Consider the following 23,977-nt stretch of genomic DNA (forward strand, 5'->3'; position numbering starts at 1 on the left):
TAGTCTGGCTGAGTGTAAGGGTAAACTATCCTTTTCTTTCAAGTTCTTTTGGAAGTCATGGATGTTAGGTTAACCTTTTCTCCCCATATTGAGTGAACTGGACACACTAGCCACTTGACGCTAATTCCCATGACGTGATGATGTAGCCTATTAAAAAATGAGAATATTTTGTGTAAAATACCTGTATACTTGACAGATGAGTGGACTATCCATAGGATAAATATTCTAACTTTAATTTAAATCTTGCTAAGCTCAGGAAGCTGGGAAGTGGTTTCTGTGTGTTGACATGGGAGCAGGCTTGTAAGATGCTGGAGAGCCACTGCCAGTTAAGGAATCCTCTTGCTCCACACCTGCTCTTCACCATACATCATGGCAGACTGGAGAGATGAATCAACCAGAGCTGATGTTATTGCTCTGGAACTTCCCTTCCCTCTGACAGATTTTCACCTTTAAGTGGAAGACTTCATGTGGTATGGTGGATCCTTCTTGAATCCTTTTTAGCTGACTTTTGGAAGTATGGTTGTAGAAAACTTCTTGCATCATAAGGGTTAACTTATACAATGAATTATTAACAAGCTGTGTTCCGCCCTGCTTCCACATGGCACTTATAGCCAGCCGTTGAAATAAATGTAAATAGTTTTGTAAGTAACAACACTCTAGCTTATTTTCACTGGGTTGAGCAGTCTAAAACTTAATGTTCGAGGCATATGAGCTGTAGATCATATGCGCTAGCATAGATCGCCATCTGGTGTTTGTGAGAAGGTGGCCTGATATGCAGTGGTCACTATTCTAGTGAACACTATGTATCAGTCCAGCAACCCTTATTGATGATTGGTTGTAAGTCAACCTTATAGACCAGCTATCCTAGTAGCGTGGATACGAGCAGTCTAAGGCTAAAGACTCGAGAGGGCGTGTTAAGCCAGCTGTTTACCACATATACCCCTTGAACACCAAGTGAAAGGACACCACACAAGTGTTATGAAAATAAACAGTTATTTATTAAAGATCACAACAGCCCTGTACTCTTTATGAGGACAGGGTACTAAGCACAAACCAAAACTCTTACAAAAATACTTAAGTTAGCACAGTATATACAAATGCCCGAGGGGCACGGAAAACCATATACTAGAAAAGTGGAATGCGAAATTACTAGCAGGTAAGTACAGTACTAATAGGCTTTGGAATCGCTAGGACTTGACTATAGAATCGTTAGATTACTTCTAGGAGACCCAGGGGACTCGGGTGCAGTGTGTGCACTCTCACGCGAGATGGTGGACAAAGTCTATGGTAGCTAGAAATTGCAAAGTTAGTGTTCTCGGGCGAACCCGACCTGGTAGGGAGAAAACGAAAGTGGATCCTGACCCTTGGATAGTGAGGCTATGCTGGGGCACCGAAATGCCGAAGTTACCTAGCCCAGGGGCTGCAGCTGCATATGTCTCAAAAGACGTCGGGAATCCTCGTTGACGGACCAGGAGCCTGGAAGAAAGAAGTTGCTGGCAGGCGACCAGTGAAGAAAGTTCGGTGGATCCAAGCCTGGATCGATGGAAGATGACACCTGAAAGCAGAGGGGACCAAGTTCGAGACTACTAGCCAGTAGTCAGTGGGCACCAGGAGGGCACCGGATGGTAGCCACCTCGACTAGGTGAGTGGGTGACGCTGTGCTCAAAGATCTCACGGACCAGGAGGCGTTGTCGGCGACCAGGATGGAGGATCGAGCTGTCCCACGAAGATAGAAGCTGTCGGCGTCGCTGGACCCAGGATTGGGCAACAAAGCCTTGGCAAATTCAAGCCCACGCGGTGGACCTAAAATGGCGTCTGGAGTGGACCAGGAGGGTCCGGGGTGCCTCTCTTCAAGAAGGAAGCAAGGGCCAGTCTGGAGCAACCAGACCAGCAGCAGTGATGTCGTCGGGCGTCGTTCAGAAGGCCACAAGCCAGCCGGCTAGTAGCCAAACAACGCGGTGCACAGCAAACAGCAGAAGGGCCCCACGCCGATCGTGGAGATGCAGGGAGGCTGATCTTGGGTGCTGGAGCTGCGCAGGGTTGGGGCTTCTCGGACCCCAAAGCACTCACCCGTGGAGGACACGGGGGGCTTGCAGTAAAGATGTTGTGCAGTCTTGGCGATCGTCGGTCCCTCGAGGTCTCGTCGCACTCACGGTTCTCAGCTTAGCTGTAGAGGTGAGTAGAGGTCAGAGGTGCCAGGGAAGCCGGGTCTCGTCGAGCTGGGTCGTCGGAGTCTTGATGAAGGACTTGCAGCAGACCGCAGTGTTCTTTAGGATGGTGCCCGCTTGATGCAGGGTGACTACTCCTTAGCCACAAGGGAGAATCTTGAAGAAGAAATCTTGAAGTCCTTTCGAAGAAAGTCGTGTCTTGATTCCAAAGATGATCTAATTTGAACAGGGGGCCCGCTCCTATCTTTATACTAAAAAAGGGGGCTGACCCGGTGACTAGGTCCTGCCTATGGGTGGGACTAGGAGGGGGGTGGTTACACCCCTCTGCCATGCCGGACTTTCCCCAGGCCAGGGGCTGGTGTGCCCCTGGAACTGGTTCAGACCGGCCTATGCGTAGTGAGCACCGGGGTGCCACTCAGCAGTCACCTTCCTGAAAAGCCCTGCCTACCCAGGATACACAAAACCATGTCTGGGACGGTGCTAGCACCGCCCCTGACAGGAAACCCTTTGTCCAGGCTCCCCTCGCTGGAAGGACTCCCAGCTGCAGGGGGTCAGACTCGTGTCTGTGGTGGCAGCATCCATTTTGTGGAGCTGAGGCTTCGCTTAACTTTAACCGGGGTTCACAGTTACATACATGTTGTGTCCCTCTAGAAGGGTGGAATGCTAACCCCGTCGCCAGAATTGGCGAGGGGTTAGTATTCCAATTCGTATGACACCTTACTCGACATGTTTTGATAAAGCAATACCAAAGATAGCATTTAACCGCGAGGATTATAATGCACTTAAGAGTATATGGTATGCGTTATCATGGAACAGCTATTAGGACTTGGTTCCGCAAGCTGCAGACAGGCTCAGCTCATGCCAGAGCACCATCTCACATGATTCCAAGCACTCTGCCTTCAGGATTGTCAAGGCCTGCCATAGGAGTGACTGATAGGAATCTGTGTGTCCATTTTAGGGTTAGGTATAGGTATACTACACCTACAGCAAAGGGTGATTACACGACTTTGCCCCAGCTGCCATGCAGCCAGTTGTGTCAAATTTAGGAGGCCAGCCAGGGGTGGCATAATACATGCTGCAGCCCCTGGCAGCCCTGGGTACACCTATGCCCTGAGTTACAGGGTCTGATAAGGTGGCCCAGTCCCAATTGGAAATGTACCTAGGGTACATGGAATCCATTTTAAAGAGAGAGCAGTAGGCCTGGGGTCCTGATTGGCAGGATCCCAGGTCGACTATGTCAAAAACCAGCTAAAACACAGGGCAAAAAGTTGGGGGCAACCATAGTCAGGAGGTACCTTCCTACACAACCCCCCCCCAAACGAAAGGAGATAAGGCTATCCTTGTCCAGGTAAGCCTCTATTACCTAAGTGGCCATATAAGGAAGGACCAGCTCTGGCTTGGTTTCCCCCTGTGTCATGGTCCACTAGGCAACCCCTCACCCTAAGGGTATCTGAGGGTCTCCACCATAGGGAATCTCTGTCTCTGGTGTGTCTTGGGAAAGTAGAAGGCTGATGTTGGGATGGAGTACTGAAGTGAGGCTCCTCTACCTTTGGGCTCAACTTCCTCCAATCACCATTCATCATGTGTGCCTTTCTTTCTTTAGCTGAGATGCACTGAGCTCTCAGGGTCAGCCTCTGGCTACCTAAAGCTGGAGGCTGAGTCCCTCTGTTTGGCTTACTGGAGGGACAGGTCAGGTCTGGGGTTTTAAGGCCCCATGTTTGGCTGTGCCCAACAGTGTCCAGCTGTGGGAGGTCCCTAACTACTTTTAAGGGGGATCCCTCAGGAGTCTGATTTCTTTTCACTTGGCTAGGTTTACCAGCTTCAGTGATCCTAATCTGCTGATTAAGGAGTTCTTTTGGACAGGGGGCCCTTTGGGGTCCACCACTGGCCTCCCTGACCTCTTCAGCCCTGGGCTGACTGAGGCAGGGTAGAGAGGTGCAGGTTACCTGCTCCAGACTGGGTCCCACCTGGGAAGGGTCCACTGCCATCAGGGGCACTGCTCGGCTAGGCCTGACTACCTCTGGGGCAGTTCCTTCAACAGGGGTAGAGTCAGTTCCCTGAGGAGGCTGGCTCTCACCTAGTGTCTGGGAGGGGGAAGACTCTTCTTCCTCCTCAATGCTCTCTGTTTGAGTGGAGTGATCCATTGTTTCAGGCTTCACAACCTCACTATCTGTTTGAGTAGAGGCTGAGACCATTTCAACCTTGCCAACCTTTTCAGGAGGGCACTCAGTTTGTGTTTGGGCTGTGACTGTCACAGCCCTCCTATCCTGTTCTGGAAAGTCTGTCTGAGCCTGGGCAGTGGCTACCACTGCCCTTCCAACCTTTTCAGGGAGGAATGGTGCTTGGACTGGGGCTGTAGTTATTACTGCCCCACTAACCTGTCTGGATAGGCCTATCATTCTGGAATGAGTTTCTTGTTCCACCTCAGCCCATGCTGAGAGTTCCAGGTCATTCCCTAGTAAGCAATCTACAGGTAGGTTATCTGTCACTGCCACTCTCATGGGCCCTGTGACATTACCCCAGCTGAGCTTGACTACTGCCATGGGATGCCTTCTCTTCATTCCATGAATGTCTGTCACCTGATAAGTAAAACCAGGGGTCAGTTGAGCAGAGGGGACCAGATGGTCACTCACCATGGTGAGGCTGGCCCCTGTGTCTCTGAATGCCTCAACTTTCTGACCATTCACTAAAACTTCTTGTCTATACTTTCCCAAAACGTGGGGTCCAGTAGTGAAGTTGGCAAACCCCATGCCAGTCTCACAGACAAGAGTGTGGTCAGGGAACCTGGCTAGGCCATAGTCATCCTGATTGCCCAAAGTAATGCCCACCACATTCTTGGGGGCACTCCCACCACCTGGGGGATTACCACTAGTGGTAACAGGAGGTTTAGGAGTATTACCTGGGGGTATATTTCCCTTATTACCATTTTTAGGGCAACTGGCATCACTTTTGTAATGACCCACCTGTTTACAGGTATGGCAATAAGGTTTCTTCTGTTCTGAAGGAGTGTTCTGGGACCCACCACCCTTGTTGGAGTTTTGGGGCCCTTGGGAAGTCTTCTCTGTGGATTTATCCCCACCCTTCTCTTGAGGCTTGGTTGATTCCTTTTTCTGGTCACCACCCTGGTTTTTAGGCCTAACCCTGGTTCTGACCCATTTGTCTGCCCTCTTACCCAATTCCTGTGGAGAGGTCAACTCAGAGTCTACCAGGTGCTGATGTAATAGCTGGTTCTGACAATTATTTAAGATTTGCTCCCTCATAATTAGATTATACAATCCTTTAAAATCAGTAACCTTACTACCCAGTAGCCAGCCTTCAAAAGCCTTAGTGGCACAATCAACAAAGTCAGTCCAATCTTGAGACTGAGTTTTCTGGGTGTCTCTGAACAGCATCCTGTATTGTTCAGTGGTTAAACCAAACCCATCAACCAGTGTATTCTTCAAGATTTTGTAATTGTTAGCATCCTCCACCCTTGTGGTGAGGAGCTTATCTCTACCTTTACCATCAAAGGAGAGCCACAAGATAGCTGCCCACTGACTTTGGGGAACACCCTGCACAGTGCAGGCTCTCTCCAAAGCAGTAATCCATTTGTGGATGTCATCCCCTTCTTTAAAGGGGGGCACTATCTTATTCAGGTGCTTTGTATCAAAACTCCTTTCCCTATTGCTAGGTTTATTGCTGCCAACAGTGGGGACTACCCCACTTAACTGTTGCTCTCTAGCAAAGGCAAGCCTCTCTTTGGCCAGGGCAAGTTCTTCCCTTTCAATCCTCAGATTGGCTGCCCTTTCTTTAGCTTCATACACTCTCCTCTGAGGGGATGTCATCCCTCTTTGAGAAGAGTTGTGAGAGCCATTGGTTTGAAGGGATCTGCCAGAGCCTCTTGATAGAGATCTGGCTCGTCCATTCCCAATGTTAAGCTGACCTGATAGTGGCCCCAGGGGTCCCCCAGTACCACTGTCATGTTTGCTTAAGTTGGACCTGCTTAGTCTAACGACTTCTACCTGTCCCTTTTCTGCCTCATCTCCAGAGGGATCCTCATCCTCATCCACATCTTCGTTCTCAGTTGAGAGGTGGATGAGGTCAGGGTCACCTCTGGTTCCCTCAAGGGGAGGCATGCCTCCTTCTGGATTAGAAGAGCTAAGAAGGGTCTCGGCTTTTCTGGCATCATAAGTCTCCAAGAGACCAATCAGACAAGAAGTTGTGGGGTTAGACCCCTGTCTGATCTTCCTGGAGTGACACACCTGTCTCAACTCCTTGAAGCTCAGCACAGTATATCTTGAAGGGATGACCTGTGGAGGGTCAGCTGACACAAGGGGAGACTCAGAGTTTCCTCCTTTGTCCGACATACTGTTCCTAGTGTGGTGTAAGTGAAGCACCTACCTACACTATGTGTTTACCTACTGATCCCTTGCTAAGAGTTGCAGCCAAGGTGTGCTAAGCCTTGAGGAGCTGCAACAGCTGGTTCAGTAGAACTCAGAGTATTCTAAGCTTAGTTATATGTACTAACAGTACTTATGTGATCTTTCAACAAGATATTCTTAGGGTACGTGTGGTAAAACAACAGCAAGCTCAAATCCCAACCGCTGCTCACCAATGTGATATCATGGAACAGCTATTAGGACTTGGTTCCGCAAGCTGCAGACAGGCTCAGCTCATGCCAGAGCACCATCTCACATGATTCCAAGCACTCTGCCTTCAGGATTGTCAAGGCCTGCCATAGGAGTGACTGATAGGAATCTGTGTGTCCATTTTAGGGTTAGGTATAGGTATACTACACCTACAGCAAAGGGTGATTACACGACTTTGCCCCAGCTGTCATGCAGCCAGTTGTGTCAAATTTAGGAGGCCAGCCAGGGGTGGCATAATACATGCTGCAGCCCCTGGCAGCCCTGGGTACACCTATGCCCTGAGTTACAGGGTCTGATAAGGTGGCCCAGTCCCAATTGGAAATGTACCTAGGGTACATGGAATCCATTTTAAAGAGAGAGCAGTAGGCCTGGGGTCCTGATTGGCAGGATCCCAGGTCGACTATGTCAAAAACCAGCTAAAACACAGGGCAAAAAGTTGGGGGCAACCATAGTCAGGAGGTACCTTCCTACAGTGTTGGGCTCAGATGTTTGCACTTTGTTTATCTTCGAAGAAGTCTTCCTAGTCATGAGGTAGGTGACTCCTCCTTACGGTGATTGTGCGCATGGGCATCGACTCCATCCCCAAATTGCTTTTTTACGCCATCGGGTTAGGATGTGTATTGCGCCGCTCCGGATCATCTTCAAACCTTTTTGACGTGCAATCCTTACCACTCAATGCTATTGTTTTCGGTCGCGGTTTCCCTTTCTACGCGCATCGTAAAATCCCACACACTGACCTGCACGAGGTCTGTATCCTCTGCCTCTCCCCGGATCATGAAGAAACCAACTGCAAGGCCTCTCGATGATTCCGATCGAATAAAACGCTTCGTGATCATTGGGCTCGACGTCTCAAGATGAGACATGGCACTAGTCCGGTGCCCAGACATCTTCGCAGAAGAGTCTGAATTCCAACCCAGCGCCGAAGAAGAACACATCGCTGTGTCTAAGGCAGACCACTCCGACATGGAAGAGGACTCGAACGTTACTCTGGCGCAACGAACTGTTAGTAACGAGCCCCAACTGCCCACAAAAACACCGAAGACTCCGGTTACACCTTTGCCCTCAGGCTCAGGTTGATACAGTGATACTATTTCAGATGCCCGCCCTCGGGCCCAGCTATGAAACATAAGGACAAGTCCTCTGGCTCAGGATCAAGCGGACCTGATTCAGGTACCAAACCGACCTCTTCGGCACCGAAACCAAAGACCAAGCCTGACGCTGCGCTGCCGGCACCGAAGACATCTTTGGCATCGAAAGAGTCTGTTCCGAAACAGCATAAAGCCAAGGCTTCGAAACCGACACCAGCTAAGCCAAAGGCTTCGGAATAGATACCGGCTGAACTGAAAGCTTCGGAGCCGAAACAAGTAAAAAAAAAAAAAAGCTTTGAAGCCGAAAACACATTAAGTGAGACCTTCGGTTCCGAAACCAAGGAAAACCAAACCTTCGGAGCTCAAACAACTTGCACCGAAGGGCGCATAGCCCAAAAAGCATGGAAGTCCTCCTAAACACTCTGAATATAAACAAAGGGACAAAGACACTCCGTCCAAAGAACTTCCTCCATCAGATTATTTGGATTCAAAACAAAAACAGTTACATATTGACCCTGAAACTGGGAAACCTCGAGCAACACTTCCTAATAAACAGAGGTTAGACCTTCAAAAACGACTGTATACCTCTTAAGAAGAAGGACATGGGTACTGACCCCTCTCCCCCTTACATACCCTCTACCCTTTAATCCAAATTTACTAATTTCACCTGCAAACTCACTACCACCACCTTTCTCACCTGAGCCACAGGATGATATTTAGGACACCATTCCACAGGACACAGACCCCGGTGATGATTATGATAAAGACCCAGATCATACTAATGACCCCGATCTATATCCCTCCAGACCATCACCACCCGATGACAATCTTTGTTTCGCACAGCTTATCAATAGAGCGGCTCAGTACCATGGGGTGCAACTACATACTGACCCCTTAGAGGAGGATTTCTTAGTGGAAACTTTTGCTCCCTCCCAAAAAAAACACTAATACTTTGCCCATGCTCAAAGGTATGATAAAACACACCAGCGAGGTATTCAATGACGCTGTTAGAGCTTGAATACTTAAGCCAAGGGTAGACAAAAAGTATAAAGCTGCTCCTACAGACTCAGTTTACATCAGGGGTCATGTACCATTAGATTCTCTTGTTGTTTCAAATGCACGAAAGAGAGCCCCTCCTCCTGACAAAGATAGAGCTCACTGTGACGAGCTAGAACATCTAATGCAGCATTTACCAGACCAATACAAGGCTAAAGCTCACAATCTCATTCAAGCTTATTACAAACTCTTCTATCAAATGCGCCCTCGATGTGGCTGATACAGCCTCGCGTACAATTAACACCAGCGTTTTGCTACGTCGACACGCTTGGCTTCGAATCTCAGGATTCAAGAGGAAGTACAATCAGCTCTACTTGAACACCTGTTTGATCAGGAACATCTCTTTAGCCCCACAGTTGATTCATCATTAGAAAAGGTTAAAAAAGACACAGAGACTGCTAAGTCCATGGGGGCCTTACAACTACATTCTAGTAGGGGCTCCTTTTGTCGCTTCTTTTATAGGGGTGGCCCAAAGACCACTGCATCGGAACACACTGCATCCTCTTAAAAAAGTCCCAAACAACCTTCCTCATCCAGAGGATATTTTTGCGGAGGATACAGAGGAAATAATATAAGATGCAGAGGTAACCCCACACGCACTTCTCCTGCCGCCAAACAGTGACTTCCCTCCACTACCTCCCGATTATTCCACTCCTGTCGGGGATGTCTCTCACAGTTCCTACCTGTCTGGAATTCCTTCACAACAGACAAGTGGGTAAGACAAATTATCCAATATGGTTAATCCATGGAACTTACCTCCACTCCACCAAACATTCCTCCCTAACATTGTGCGATGTCCTCAGAACATCTCACTCTCCTAAAGCAAGAAGTTCTCTCCCTGTTACAAATACATGCAATAGAACAAGTCCCCCTGACTCATCAGGGCACAGAGGTTTACTCACTCTATTTTCTAATTCCAAAAAAGACTGCTCTCTCAGACAGATATTGGATCTCAGACCGCTAAACCTCTACATTCAATCCAATCATTTCCACATGGTCATCCTCCAACAGTTGCTCCTGCTAATTCAGCAAGGCGACTTTCTTTCCACATTTGATATAAAGGAAGCCTACTCCACATTCCCATTCACCCGGCTCACAGGAAATAATTCAGGTCCGTGGAGGACGGTCAACACTATCAGTTCAAAGTCCTCCCATTCGGGGTAACCACAGCACCCAGAGTTTTCACCAAGGGCCTGGCGGTAGTTGCAGCTCACTCAAGAAGACAACACATTCACGTGTTTCCTTATATGGACGATTGGCTCATAAAAGCCAAATCACAACAAAGTTGTGTTCAACACACCCACCAAACAATTCAGTTACTTCACCCTTTGGGATTCACAGTAAACCTCAACAAATCCCACCTCCAACCATCCAACACACAAGTTTAGGAGCTACAATAGACACTTGCAAAGCTCTAGCATACACCAATCCATTCAAGATACCCGACATACAGGCTCTAATATCACAATTTCACCCTCTACACTCATTATCAGCTCGAGTGTTAATGCAGCTAATCAGAATGATGGGCTCTTGTATTCTAATAGTCCCTTATGCAAGACTACAGATGCGTCCTCTACAGGAATGCTTAGCACGTCAGTGGAACCAAGCTCAAGGCCAGCTGACAGATCTGGTGTTAGTAGTGGTGGAACACACAAAACCTTTCCAAAGGGCGGCCGTACCTCGAGCCCGTTCCACAGATAGTGCTAAAAGCAGACGCATCGCTCTCCAGTTGGGAAGCTCATCTGCAAAATCATACCATTCATGGCCTGTGGACTCCACAACAAAATCTGTTCCACATAAACCACCTGGAACTTCTAGCAATTTTTCTAGCGTTAAAAGCCTTTCAAGTCCATCTAGTCCACAAAGCTGTACTAGTCCGTACAGACAACATGACAGCAATGTACTATATGCAAAAGCAGCAAGGAACACACTCCCTACAGTTCTCGCGTTTAGCTCAAAGCATATGGAGATGGGCCTTTCCTCAAAACATATATCTCCTGGCGGAACACCTTCCAGGAGTAGACAATCAGATTGCAGACAACAGATCCACGAATGGGAGTTACATCCACAAGTTCTTCTTCCATTCTTTCAAATGTGGGGCTACCCAGAAATAGATCTATTCGCCACACACCAGAACGCAAAATGCCCAAACTTCGCGTCCAGGTATCCACACCCATTGTCCAATGGCAATGCTCTATTGATGAACTGGTCAGGAACATTTACTTATGCTTTTCCGCCTCTCCCGATTCAATTAGTAGTTCGCAAGCTCCAACAGCATTCACTCAAAATGATCCTGGTTGCTCCCACATGTGCTCGACAGTTATGGTTCACAACCCTGTTGGAACTATCTGTAGTTCCTCATCAAAAACTACACCTCTCACCCAAGCTTCTCACTCAGAACCATGGAGAGGTAAGACATCCAGATCCCAATCAACTCAACCTTGCGATCTAGCACTTGAAATCATAGAGTTTGGCTACCGTAATCTCCCACCAGACTGTATGATTGTCATTAAGGAGGCTAGACGTCCTACCACAAGAGCATGCTACTCAGCAAAGTGGAAACTATTTGCAATTTACTGTACAAACAATCAAATTAATCCACTAGATGCTTCCATTCAAAACATCATTTGCTATCTCTTACACCTACAACGCTGTAACTTCGCATACACATCTATACAATTGCATTCCGCTGCAATAGCTGCTTATCTACAAAACAGACAACACTTGTCTTTGTTTAGAGTGCCCGCTATCAAACCATTCATGGAAGGAAGTTCCGAACTTGGAAAGTAGCGTTCCTTATTGACATCACATCTCTTAGAAGAGTTGGTGAGCTCCAGGCACTAACCGTACAAGAACCATTTTTACAAATTCATCATAACAAAGAGGTTCTTAGGGCTAATCCAAACTTTTTACTTTTCACCTCAATCAGTCTGTTAAACTTCCAGTGTTTTTCCCTCAACCAGACTCAGTGGCAGAACGTTCTCTTCACACACTAGATGTGAAATGAGCGATACTCTATTACATTGAAAGAACTAAATCTTTTAGGAAAACAACTCTTTTTTTGCTTTCTCACCACCACATAAAGGCAATCCCATTTCAAAAACTGGTATTGCACGATGGATAGTTGAATGCATCCAAATATGCTACATTTAAGTCAAACTCCCATTAACTTTGCCCCCTAGAGCGCAATCGCACACGCATAGTAGTGGCTTCTATGGCATTTTTAGGGAATATACCCTTAGATGACATCCGTAAGGCTGCAACTTGGTCTGCACCTCACACATTCACAAAACACTACTGTGTAGTTGTGCATGCAAAACAACAAGCTAGTGTGGGCCAGGCTGACTTAAGAACACTTTTTCAAACTACTGCAACAGATACAGGTCAGCCACCGCTGGGAAAATAACTGCTGGATAGTATATGCTAACGCATATGATCTACAGCTTATATGCCTCAAACAGAAAATGCTACTTACTCAGTATGCATCTGTTCTTGGCATGTAGATCTGTAGATTCATATGCACCCACCCGCCGCCCTGGGTACCTTTATCTGCTGCAGTATTATCTTACTTGGATAAAACATGCCTGAACATCTCTTTCTATTCTTACTAACTCCATCATCACCCTTTATGGCGAAAACAATCTGGGGATGGAGTCGATGCCCATCCGCACTATCACCGTAAGGAGGAGTCACCTACCTCGTGACTAGGAAGACTTCTTCGAAGAAAAACAAAGTGCAAACATCCGAACCCAACACCAGAGGGCGATCTATGCTAACACATGTGAATCTACTGCTCTACATGTCAAGAACAGATACATACTGGGTAAGTAGCATTTTCCGTACATTCCATTGGGTATTTGGTTAATTCAAGCAAATGTGTTGTGTTTGTGTATATAGATAGATGCTCGTGACATGTATAGCTGTAGATGCACATGCACTACATACTCCTGCCACCTAGTGTTGGGCTCGGACGTGTACAACTTGTTTTTCTTCAAAGTCTTTTTATTCATGAAGTATAGTGACTCCTCCTATGACAGGTAATGCGCCTGGTTATCTGCTCCATTGTTGGATTGTTTTCTCTCCGCCTGGCTCTTGAGTCACTGTTGCATGACGCTGTTCGTCGGGCCTCTTGAGCCTTCCGCTCTCATTAGCTGTCAACAGTCTGGTTCGAGGCATGTGGGCTGCTGAATTCATACCTGTGCATAGATCGCCGCCTAGTGTTGGGTCCGGATGATTGCACATTGTTGTCCTGGAATAGTCTTCGAAGTATCACGAGATAGGTGGCTCCTCCCTCTGACTACAGTGCGCATGGGCATCCTCTCCATCCCCAGATTGTTTTTCTCCGCCATTGGGTTCGGATGTCTTTTCCTACTCTCCAAGTTCGGAATCTAGAAAACTTCTTAAAAGGCCAAAAGGCCTTCGTATACCGTCGGTATTGTTAAGCGCTCGGTGCCGATCCACTTTTTACAACTCGGTTGTACTCCAGTCGTCGAATCGGGCCGTGAGGCCTTCTCGACACCACGTGGAACGACCGTCCATGGAACGAAGCCTGTTCAAGTACTGCCCTCAGTGCAACTCAAAGTTCCCGCACACAGACAAGCATCCTGTGTGCAACAAATGCCTATCTCCGGAGTACAACAAAGATAGTTGCCTGGCCTGTGCCCAGTTCAGGTCTAAAAAGACTATTCGGAATCGACGGGCGGCAAGGCAAGAAATGCAACGGTCAGCGCCGGAGCCCGATAACCTCTTCGGGGACGAAGAAGATCTAGCGAGCGCCGAAGACTCCGACCGAGACGACGGACAATACTCGGAGCCCGGCTCCGAATATTACCCTGAAGAGGAAGAACTAATTGTCGATCTCGAAGACTATGATCACGACATCATAGCAGTTGAAGACGACTCCGATGAAGGCGAGGGGCGAACCGTGAGTACACCGCCCCATATAGACACTACACCTCTGTCAGAGACTCAGGTCGAGGCATCGCCAACAGGCCTTAGCCGAGGCCAACAACCTCGTTCTACAGCCCCGCCATATCGCCCGGCTAAGAACATATCGAAAGAGCCCTCTGAGACACGTCACACAACATTGGTTCCATCGAGACCGAAACTTGTCGACAATACGGTCTTCGGACCGAATTACGACGAACCGAAGGTATCGAAGCCTAAAGGCATCGACCCAAAGGCCACAGTACCCTTGAAACCAAAAACTGTCGAGCCGACACCGAGGACAAAATCAATCTAGTCGAACTCCAAGTCAAAGGCCGTCGAATCAACCTCGAAGCCAAAACACGTCGATTCAACACAAAAACAAAAACACGTCGAATCGACCCCCAAAAGGCACGTCGAATCAAGCAAATCAGCCTCAAGTATCGGCGAAGGAAACAAACCAGTCGACAACAGTACAAGGCCTAGGCCCGAAACAGAAACCAAAGGTGGACGAAAAGAAATCGGTCGACCCGAAAAAGGGCGTCGACCCGAAACAGCAGGCTCCAAAGTAACAAAAAGACTATCAAACTGACAACACCGCTCGGTCCGATAAAAGTTGTGAAGCCACCAAAAGACGTTCAACCAACAAAACCTGTTGAAAAACAACCAAAGGCTATACAACCACCTAAATCGGTCGAGGTGCCAAAAAACATCGACCCGAAAAAACAAAAAGCAAAGGTTGGGACAACAAAACAAACACTTCACCCAGATCCCTCCACAGACAACCAGTCAAAAATCTACATTGATCCAAGAACTGGTAAAGTGACTGTCTATACTAAAAAGAAAAGGTCTCTACCAACAGAAGACCTTCCCAGGATCCCCCTAAAGAAGAAGAGAGACTGTGCTACCTCTCCTATCCTCTTTGAACCTATCACTCCTGCTATGCCTGCTACTCCTTATACCCCAACCTCACCAACACGCTCTGATTACAACCCTGATGAGGATCAGGACACAGATGTAGGTTTTGGTTATCCAAAAAACCCAGAAACAGAGCCACACACACAGCCATGGGGTGCAGGAGGGGACCCAGACAATGAAGGGATTCTGCCCATTACAGACCCTACAGTATACCCTACCAAGCCATCACCCACAGAGGATACAGTTGCATTTAATTCTCTGTTAGATAGAGCAGCAACCTACCACAATGTAGAGATGCACTCTGATGCTGTTGAGGAAGACTTCCTCTTTGTTACACTCACAACATCTGAAAGACACGTTAAAACACTCCCAATGTTAAAAGGGGTATTAAAACATGCAGGTGACATTTTTAAGGACACTGCTAGAGCCCGGGTTATAAACCCTCGAATTGAGAAGAAATACAGAGCTGCACCTATAGATCCTACATACATCAAAGGACAGCTACCCCTAGATTCCTTGGTGGTGTCAAACGCACGTAAGCGTGCAAACTCACAAACTACTGGTGAGGCTGCGCCTCCAGACAAGGAATCTAAAATATTTGAGGCTTCAGGCAAAAGAGTGGCGGCTCAGGCAGCAAACTCCTGGAGAATAGCCAACACACAGGCTTTGCTGGCCAGATATGATAGGGTGCACTACAACAGTTTGGAAGAAATTATCCAGCACTTGCCTGATCCCTACAAACAGCAGGCAGATGAATCATACAAGAGGGAAAGCTCATCACCAATGCATCCATTAAGTGTGCACTAGACGCTGCAGGCACAGCTGCCAGATCCATTAATACCAGCGTGCTAATAAGGCGACACGCATGGCTCCGTATATCGGGCTTTAAGAATGAAGTCCAATCTACAATTCTTAATCAGCCAATTAACCCAGACTTCTTATTTGGTCCAGCTGTGGATTCCATCCTGGACAAAATGAAAAAGGATGCAGAAACTGCAAAATCTATGGGAGCACTTCAGTCCTAACAACACCGGGGCTCCTTTCGTCGCTCCAATTATAGAGAAGGAGCGCGAGGAACATCACAGCAATCCTTCAACTACAAATCAAACACACAATCCACATATAACAAAAACACCAGCAGGGGTGGTTATAGAGGAAACAATACCAAAGGCAGGGGTCGTGGAGGAAATGCAAATAGATCCTCCACTAACACAAAGCCAGACCATATAACACCAGTCGGGGGAAGAATACAACAATTTCAACAAGTCTGGTTAGATATCACCACAGACAAGTGGGTCAGGCAAATTATCCAACATGGCTATTGCCTAGAGCTCACCTCAACTCCACCTAACATACCACCTGTGCATCGGCCAATGTCACAAGAACATCTAACGTTACTTCAGCAAGAGGTCATCAGTATGCTGCAAAAGGGGGCCATAGAACCAGTCCCACTGCAACATCAGGGAACAGGAGTATACTCCCTATACTTCCTAATTCCAAAGAAGGATGGGTCTCTCAGGCCAATATTGGACCTCAGGCCCCTCAACCTCTACATTCTGTCAGAGCATTTTCACATGCTCACTCTCCAGCAAGTCTTACCATTGCTTCGCCAGGGAGACTTCCTAGCAACTTTAGACCTCTAAGATGCATACTTTCATATACCAATACACCCTGCTCACAGAAAGTATTTGAGGTTCACCGTTCAAGGGCAACACTACCAATTCAAGGTCCTGCCATTTGGGGTAACAACAGCTCCAAGACTGTTCACCAAATGTCCAGCTACGGTAGCAGCACATCTCAGAAGGCAACACATACACGTGTACCCTTATCTGGACGATTGGCTAATACACGCGCCAACAGCCCAGCAATGTGCCGACAACATGTCAAAGACCATACACCTACTGCACAGCTTAGGATTCTCACTAAACTACTCAAAGTCACACCTACAACCCTCCCACGTCCAACAGTACCTGGGAGCAAAAATAGATACACTGTCAGCAAAAGCATATCCCAACACAGCACGGGTCCAGGGAATGCAGACGCTGATACAAAAGTTCAGACCCCAACACTCACTACCAGCTCGAGTGTTTATGCAGCTGATAGGCATGATGGCCTCGTGCATATTCATAGTCCCTCACGCCAGACTACATATGCGTCCGCTACAAGAGTGCCTAGCAAGGCAGTGGAACCAGGCTCACGGGCAATTAAAAGACCTAGTGTTGGTGACCAGTCGTGCATACAACTATCTGCATTGGTGGAATCCACAAAACCTTTGCAAAGGTCGACTGTTCCAAGAGCCTGTCCCACAAATAGTGCTAACAGTGGACGCATCCCTACTAGCATGGGGAGCCCATGTCCTACACTACACAGTACAGGGGCTCTGGACTTTACAGCACAAGAAAATGCATATCAATCTCCTAGAATTGATGGCCATCTTTCTAGCCCTAAAAGCTTTCGCGAAACACTTACGCAACAAAGCTGTGTTGCTCCGGACGGCAACATGACAGCTATGTATTACATTCAGAAACAGGGAGGAACACACTCGCCACAGCTGTCGCATCTAGCTCAGGCAATGTGGAAATGGGCCATTCAGAGGAACATCTTTCTCATGGCACAACACCTCCCAGGCAAGGACAACCAAGTGGCCGACCTCCTAAGCAGGCACAGCCAACAGATGCACGAATGGGAGATTCACCCCAAAGTGCTCCAACCAATCTTCCGGAAGTGGGGACATCCGGAAATAGATCTGTTTGCCACAAGCGAAAACGCAAAATGCAAGTACTTTGCCGCCAGGTTCCCACATCCGCAGTCGCAAGGCAATGCGATATGGATGAACTGGTCAGGCAAATTTGCGTACGCTTTTCCCCCAGCTCCACTAATACGGCTGGTGGCACGCAAAATGCGCCAACATTCGCTGACGCTAATCCTAGTTGCTCCCAAGTGGGCGAGGCAACCATGGTACACAACGTTCCTAGAACTGTCAGTGGTGCCTCATCAAAGACTGCGACTAACACCCAGTCTTCTAACGCAGAACCATGGCGAAATCCAACACTCAGATCCCCAACAGCTGAACCTAGCGATCTGGCTCCTGAAATCCTAGAATTTGGGTACCTCAGCTTGCCTCCAGACTGCATGAATATTATCAAAGAGGCAAGGAAACCCACTACCAGAGCATGCTATGCAGCGAAGTGGAAACGTTTCGTCATTTACTGCAATAACAATGACATTAACCCGCTTGATGCTTCCACTCAAAACATAATTTGCTACCTATTGCACCTCCAGCGATGCAATCTAGCTTTTTCTTCCATCAGGATACACCTAGCTGCGTTAGCACCATATTTGCAAAACAGGCAACACCTTTCACTATTCAGGGTGCCAGCAATGAAAGCGTTCATGGAAGGAATTAAACGCATAACTCCTCCAAGACACCCACCATCACCAGTCTGGAACCTAAACGTTGTTAACCAGACTTATGGGACCACCCTTTGAGCCACTGCACTCATGCAAACTACAATTTCTTACTTGGAAGGTGGCTTTCCTTATTGCCATTACTTCGCTTCGAAGAGTTAGTGAGCTGCAAGCCCTAACTATTCAAGAGCCATTCATTCAGGTAAATGCAAATAGAGTAGTTCTTAGAACAAACCCTAAGTTCATGCCAAAGGTGCTATCCCATTTCCATATAAATCAAACTATAGAACTGCCAGTGTTCTTTTAGAACCCACAAACAGTAGCTGAGAGGGCCTTGCATACCCTTGATGTCAAAAGAGCTCTGCTATATTACATAGACAGAACCAAAACATTTCGAAAGACGAAACATTTGTTTGCCTTCTGACCACAACACAAGGGTAACCCTATCTCAAAATCAGGTATAGCCAGATGGATAGTTAAGTGCATACAAATATGTTATATAAAGGCAAAACGCACCTTAACAGTCCCCCCTAGTGCGCATTCCACACGCAAGCTAGGAGCATCCATGGCTTTCGTAGGAAATATTCATTTACACGAAATTTGCAGAGCAGCCACATGGTCAACCACACATACATTTACAAAACACTATTGTGTAGATGTACATTCAAAACAGCAAGCTGCTGTAGGACAGGCTGTTCTCAAAACTCTTTTCCAGACTGCTGCAGCTGACACAGGTAGCCACCGTTAAGGGAGCTAGTGCTATACATTCTATGCACAGATATGAATTCAGCAGTCCACATGCCTCGAACGGAATATGCTACTTACCAGTATGCATCTGTTCTTGGCATGTAGGGCTGTTGACATTCATATCGCCCACCCGCCTCCCCGGTGCCTGTCGCAGCTGCAGCATTTATTCTTTGCATGGACATCTCTTACTGTACTATACTCCATCTCTGCCACAATGGCGATAAACAATCTGGGGATGGAGAGGATGCCCATGCGCACTGTAGTCCGAGGGAGGAGCCACCTATCTCGTGATACTGCGAAGACTCTTCCAGGACAACAATGTGGAATCATCCGGACCCAACACTAGGCAGTGATCTATGCACAGATATGAATGTCAGCAGCCCGACATGCCAAGAACAGATGCATACTGGTAAGTAGCATATTCCTTTTGCATTACAATTTCTATTTTCTCTATCGTGTTGCTTCCATCGGATCCATGTCTCGGACTACGTCGACAACACATTCAGGGCATCGCCCCTCAGGTCTGTTCCATCAGGTTTTGCCCTAGAGAATTCATGTACTGTGATGAAAAAAGCACCCTTTTGTTACTGTCCACAGTGTCACTTAAAGTACTCGTGGACAGATCAAAACTCAGTCTGCATCCTCTGCTTGTCGCGGAGCACGATGAGACAACCTGTTCTGCTTGTCTCACCTTACAGTCCAAAAAGACCATCTGAAACAGTCAGTATTATCTGCAAGTTCAATGTGCTGTTGAACAGCAGTGGGAAGGGGAAACTCCCCACAGCTTCCAGAAGGACATCGAAGGAGAGGGGGATGTCGAACAAGCGGCCACTTTCAGCCGTGTCCCAGATTCAACTTCGAACACCAAAGCAGCAGACCTCCAGCCCATTCAGTACACAGTCCTCACCATCAGGTCACCCACCGCTCGTCAGGGGGTCAGGCATCAAGCTCACAATCAGGGACACAGCCTTCTGGTCTGTCACTGCATCCCAGCCATGACCGGCACCTCCCTAAGGCTTCGGAGCTGACATCGACACCTTCTCCTACACCAGCTCAGCTGCTGAAATCTTTGCACCGACCGCTCCTTGTACACCCTCTGGCTTCTTGACGCCGGCACCACCAGTCTCTTTGGAACGAAAATGGCAGCATTGAAACTGGCTTTGAAGCCAAAACAGCCCCCGGCGCCCAGTTGTCCATCCATGGCAGAAGAGGATCAGGAACTGCTAATTCTACAGCGTCTCCGGGTGAAGTTGGGCACCCTGCAAAAAAAAACTTTGTTCGCACCCACACGGGGAAAATTGCAGCAAAACCACCACCAAAGGTGCAGGAGACTTCCTCGCAAAAGGAAGCTTATCTTCGAGGAGCACCTTGTATTGGTGCCTCTTCCACCTCTCAAGCTGAGCATCAAGATAGGGGGCCCCAGTCATCTGCCCTCTTGACCTGCTGTGCCGCCTCCTTTCCCTTTCTCCTTCTTGATCGCCTTCCCAACCATCACATTTTCCTCCTCCCACTCTTTCCCCGGAGGACTAGGCCACATGCATCCTATGAGTAAGGGAGTCATCTACACCCCATAGACCCTTATAATGCCCGCTCTGACCCGGAAACCCAGGATGATCCCTGGAATAATTATGTGGTTTTTCCCCTTGGTGACAATGACCCGATCTCTACCCTGTCAGGGCTTCCCCTCCGGATGATACCACCTCTTATTGTGCGGTTATTCATAGGGCGGCCACTTTTAACAAGGTAGATGCACACACAATTACAGAGGCTATACACCATTGCAGAGGAAAATGACTTCCTGGTAGAAAGTCCCAGCATTCTGCACAATACCTTCCCATGCTAATGGGCATGTTAAAGACCTCGCAGCATGTTTTTAAAGACCTAGTTAATGCAGGGGTTGTCATGGGAAGGGTTGATTACAAAAATAAATAATACAAATCCTGCCCCTCGGAAAAGCCTTACATTACAGATCATCTCTCACCAGATTCATTGCTTGTGCATACCTCCCGTAGATGGGCTAATGCACAGGGTACTGGAAATACCCCATCACCAGATAAGGAGAGTACAAAGATCAATGTGGTGGGAAAAAGGGTGGACAAGCAATCTGCCACCCACTGGAGCATCAACCGCTCCTGTTGGCTTACTCTACAGATATGACTGAGTCCAGTGTGATGAGATGGGAGACCCCATCCAACATTTCCCTGATCAGTTCAGGAAACGAGCTCAGGAGCTTGTAGCAAAGGGGCAGATAATCCCCAACATGACCATGGGGTGTGCTTTGGATGTGGCTGACACTACCGCCAGGGATGTTAACTTCAAAATGAACTAAGGGATTGCCAGTACTGTGCAATTCTTTAGGATTATTTAATAAAGAGTTGAGCGGAAAATTACTCAACCTAAAGACCACTCTTTCAGTCAAGGATCTTTATGAAAATTGGTTTATTTAGTTATTTTTATCTGCTTTTTCTTTTTCTTTTTTCTTTTTTCTTTCTCAGAAACTGTAATTAACCAGTCAAATAGAACAAAGCATTGATTATACACGAATGTTCACAATGAAATCAACATATAAAAAACATATAAAAAACACTGGTTGAAAGGTCAATTCAATGCAGTAACCAGAGAACCAATGACAGTGGGGGTATACGAACCCAAATCACAAATCAACAATACAACATATAGAATGACGCTTTTCGGACAACGATTAGACGATGGACGATAGACAACATATAAGCTTGATGAGGCTGGTTAAGCCTCTATTTACATACAGAATGTTCAAAATAGGACCTATTGCAGAATCTCTGCACTACTCTAGAAACGGCCTATATCTCTAAATGAAAACGTGCCGAATTAGACGTATCTTTTTCCACATACGACCACGCACTGTGTTATTATTTTACAAATTTTAAACAAGAGAGGTTGGTCGCAAAAACAGAATAAATCAGAATTAATGAGGAGGATGGGGGGTCGACGCGTTTCGAATCTCTGCTTGAGTTAAGAGATTCTCTTCAGGACCGACAGAGCTGATCTGTGTATGCTTGTCACACTGTTTGGTTAGTTAGTGTTGTCGCAAGGAAGATGCCGTCTGGTTAGGCCTAACCAGACGGCATCTTCCTTGCGACAGAGGAGTGATTCAATGAGGAAATAACAACCATTTCAGGAGTTGCCTCGGCAGATCAGACTTTTGTGAAAGCAGAAAAAACCTCGACTTGCCCTTTTACCGACTTGTGGACTATCGCAAACATTAACAATACTCCACTAACCAAACAGTGTGACAAGCATACACAGATCAGCTCTGTCGGTCCTGAAGAGAATCTCTTAACTCAAGCAGAGATTCGAAACGCGTCGACCCCCCATCCTCCTCATTAATTCTGATTTATTCTGTTTTTGCGACCAACCTCTCTTGTTTAAAATTTGTAAAATAAAAACACAGTGCGTGGTCGTATGTGGAAAAAGATACGTCTAATTCGGCACGTTTTCATTTAGAGATATAGGCCGTTTCTAGAGTAGTGCAGAGATTCTGCAATAGGTCCTATTTTGAACATTCTGTATGTAAATAGAGGCTTAACCAGCCTCATCAAGCTTATATGTTGTCTATCGTCCATCGTCTAATCGTTGTCCGAAAAGCGTCATTCTATATGTTGTATTGTTGATTTGTGATTTGGGTTCGTATACCCCCACTGTCATTGGTTCTCTGGTTACTGCATTGAATTGACCTTTCAACCAGTGTTTTTTATATGTTTTTTATATGTTGATTTCATTGTGAACATTCGTGTATAATCAATGCTTTGTTCTATTTGACTGGTTAATTACAGTTTCTGAGAAAGAAAAAATTAGAAAGAAAAAGAAAAAGCAGATAAAAATAACTAAATAAACCAATTTTCATAAAGATCCTTGACTGAAAGAGTGGTCTTTAGGTTGAGTAATTTTCCGTTCAACTCTTTATTAAATAATCCTAAAGAATTGCACAGTACTGGCAATCCCTTAGTTCATTTTGTATTCGGCACAGCCTTACTGTGCTTTTGCCAAAACCCTCTTTGTTATATAGGGATGTTAACTTCAGCATCCTGATCTGCTGTCATGCCTGGCTCTGTGCCTCTGGTTTTAATCTAAAAGTCCAGCAGCATCTGATCAGCATGAGAAACATCTTTTTGGGCCTTAAGTTAATTAGAAGCTAGACAAAATCAGGGACGCTGATACAGCTAAGGCAATGGGGGCTCCTCAGTCCCAATGGATCACTTTGACGCTCATACATTCGTGGCGGTGCAAAGGCCGCCTCCTACCAAAGACACCAGCAGCAAGCCTCCCGAGGGTACTCTAGGGATGTCTATAGGGAGAATATTTCCAAGGGCAGGTGCAGAGGTGGTGAGACGACAGGAGCCGCCTCGGCCAAGCAGTGACTCCCTATTTTTTCCCCTCGACGACACAACACCTGTCAGAGAAGTCTTCATGGGTTCCTCACACCATGGCAAAACATCACAGACCATTGTTGAACAGAGTAACTGCCTGGAAGTCACTGCTCCACCTCCAAACATTCCCCCTCCCGCTGCAAACCCCGTCTCTCCACAGAACATCTGCGCCTGCTGCAGGAGGAAGTACAGGCACTCTTATTATATTATGAAAGGGGGCCTTGGAACCTGTGCGACCACACCAACAAACCAAAAGAGTATACTCTTTATGCTTTCTCATCCCCAGCAAAGACAGTTTCCTGGGGCCCATACTCAACTCTGGCCTTTCAACATGTACATCCTGTCCGAGCATTCCACATGACCACACTCCAGGATGTTATTCCACTGCTACAGCAAGGTGAATTTGTGAATGGCCTCGATTTAAAAGACGACTATTTTCACATCCCAATCCACCCTACGCATCACCGCTACCTCAGGTTCGTGGTAAGTGACCAACACATTCAATTCGAAGTTTTGCCCTTCAGGGTAACAACGGCTCCTGAGTCTTTACCAAATGTCTAGTAATGGTAGCTGCTCATCTTCGGATGAGCAGCGTCCATGTCTGCCCATACCTCTACGACTGGTTGATAAAG

This window comes from Lissotriton vulgaris, chromosome 7 (assembly GCF_964263255.1).
Source record: "Lissotriton vulgaris chromosome 7, aLisVul1.2, whole genome shotgun sequence".
NCBI classification, from domain to species: Eukaryota; Metazoa; Chordata; class Amphibia; order Caudata; family Salamandridae; genus Lissotriton; species Lissotriton vulgaris.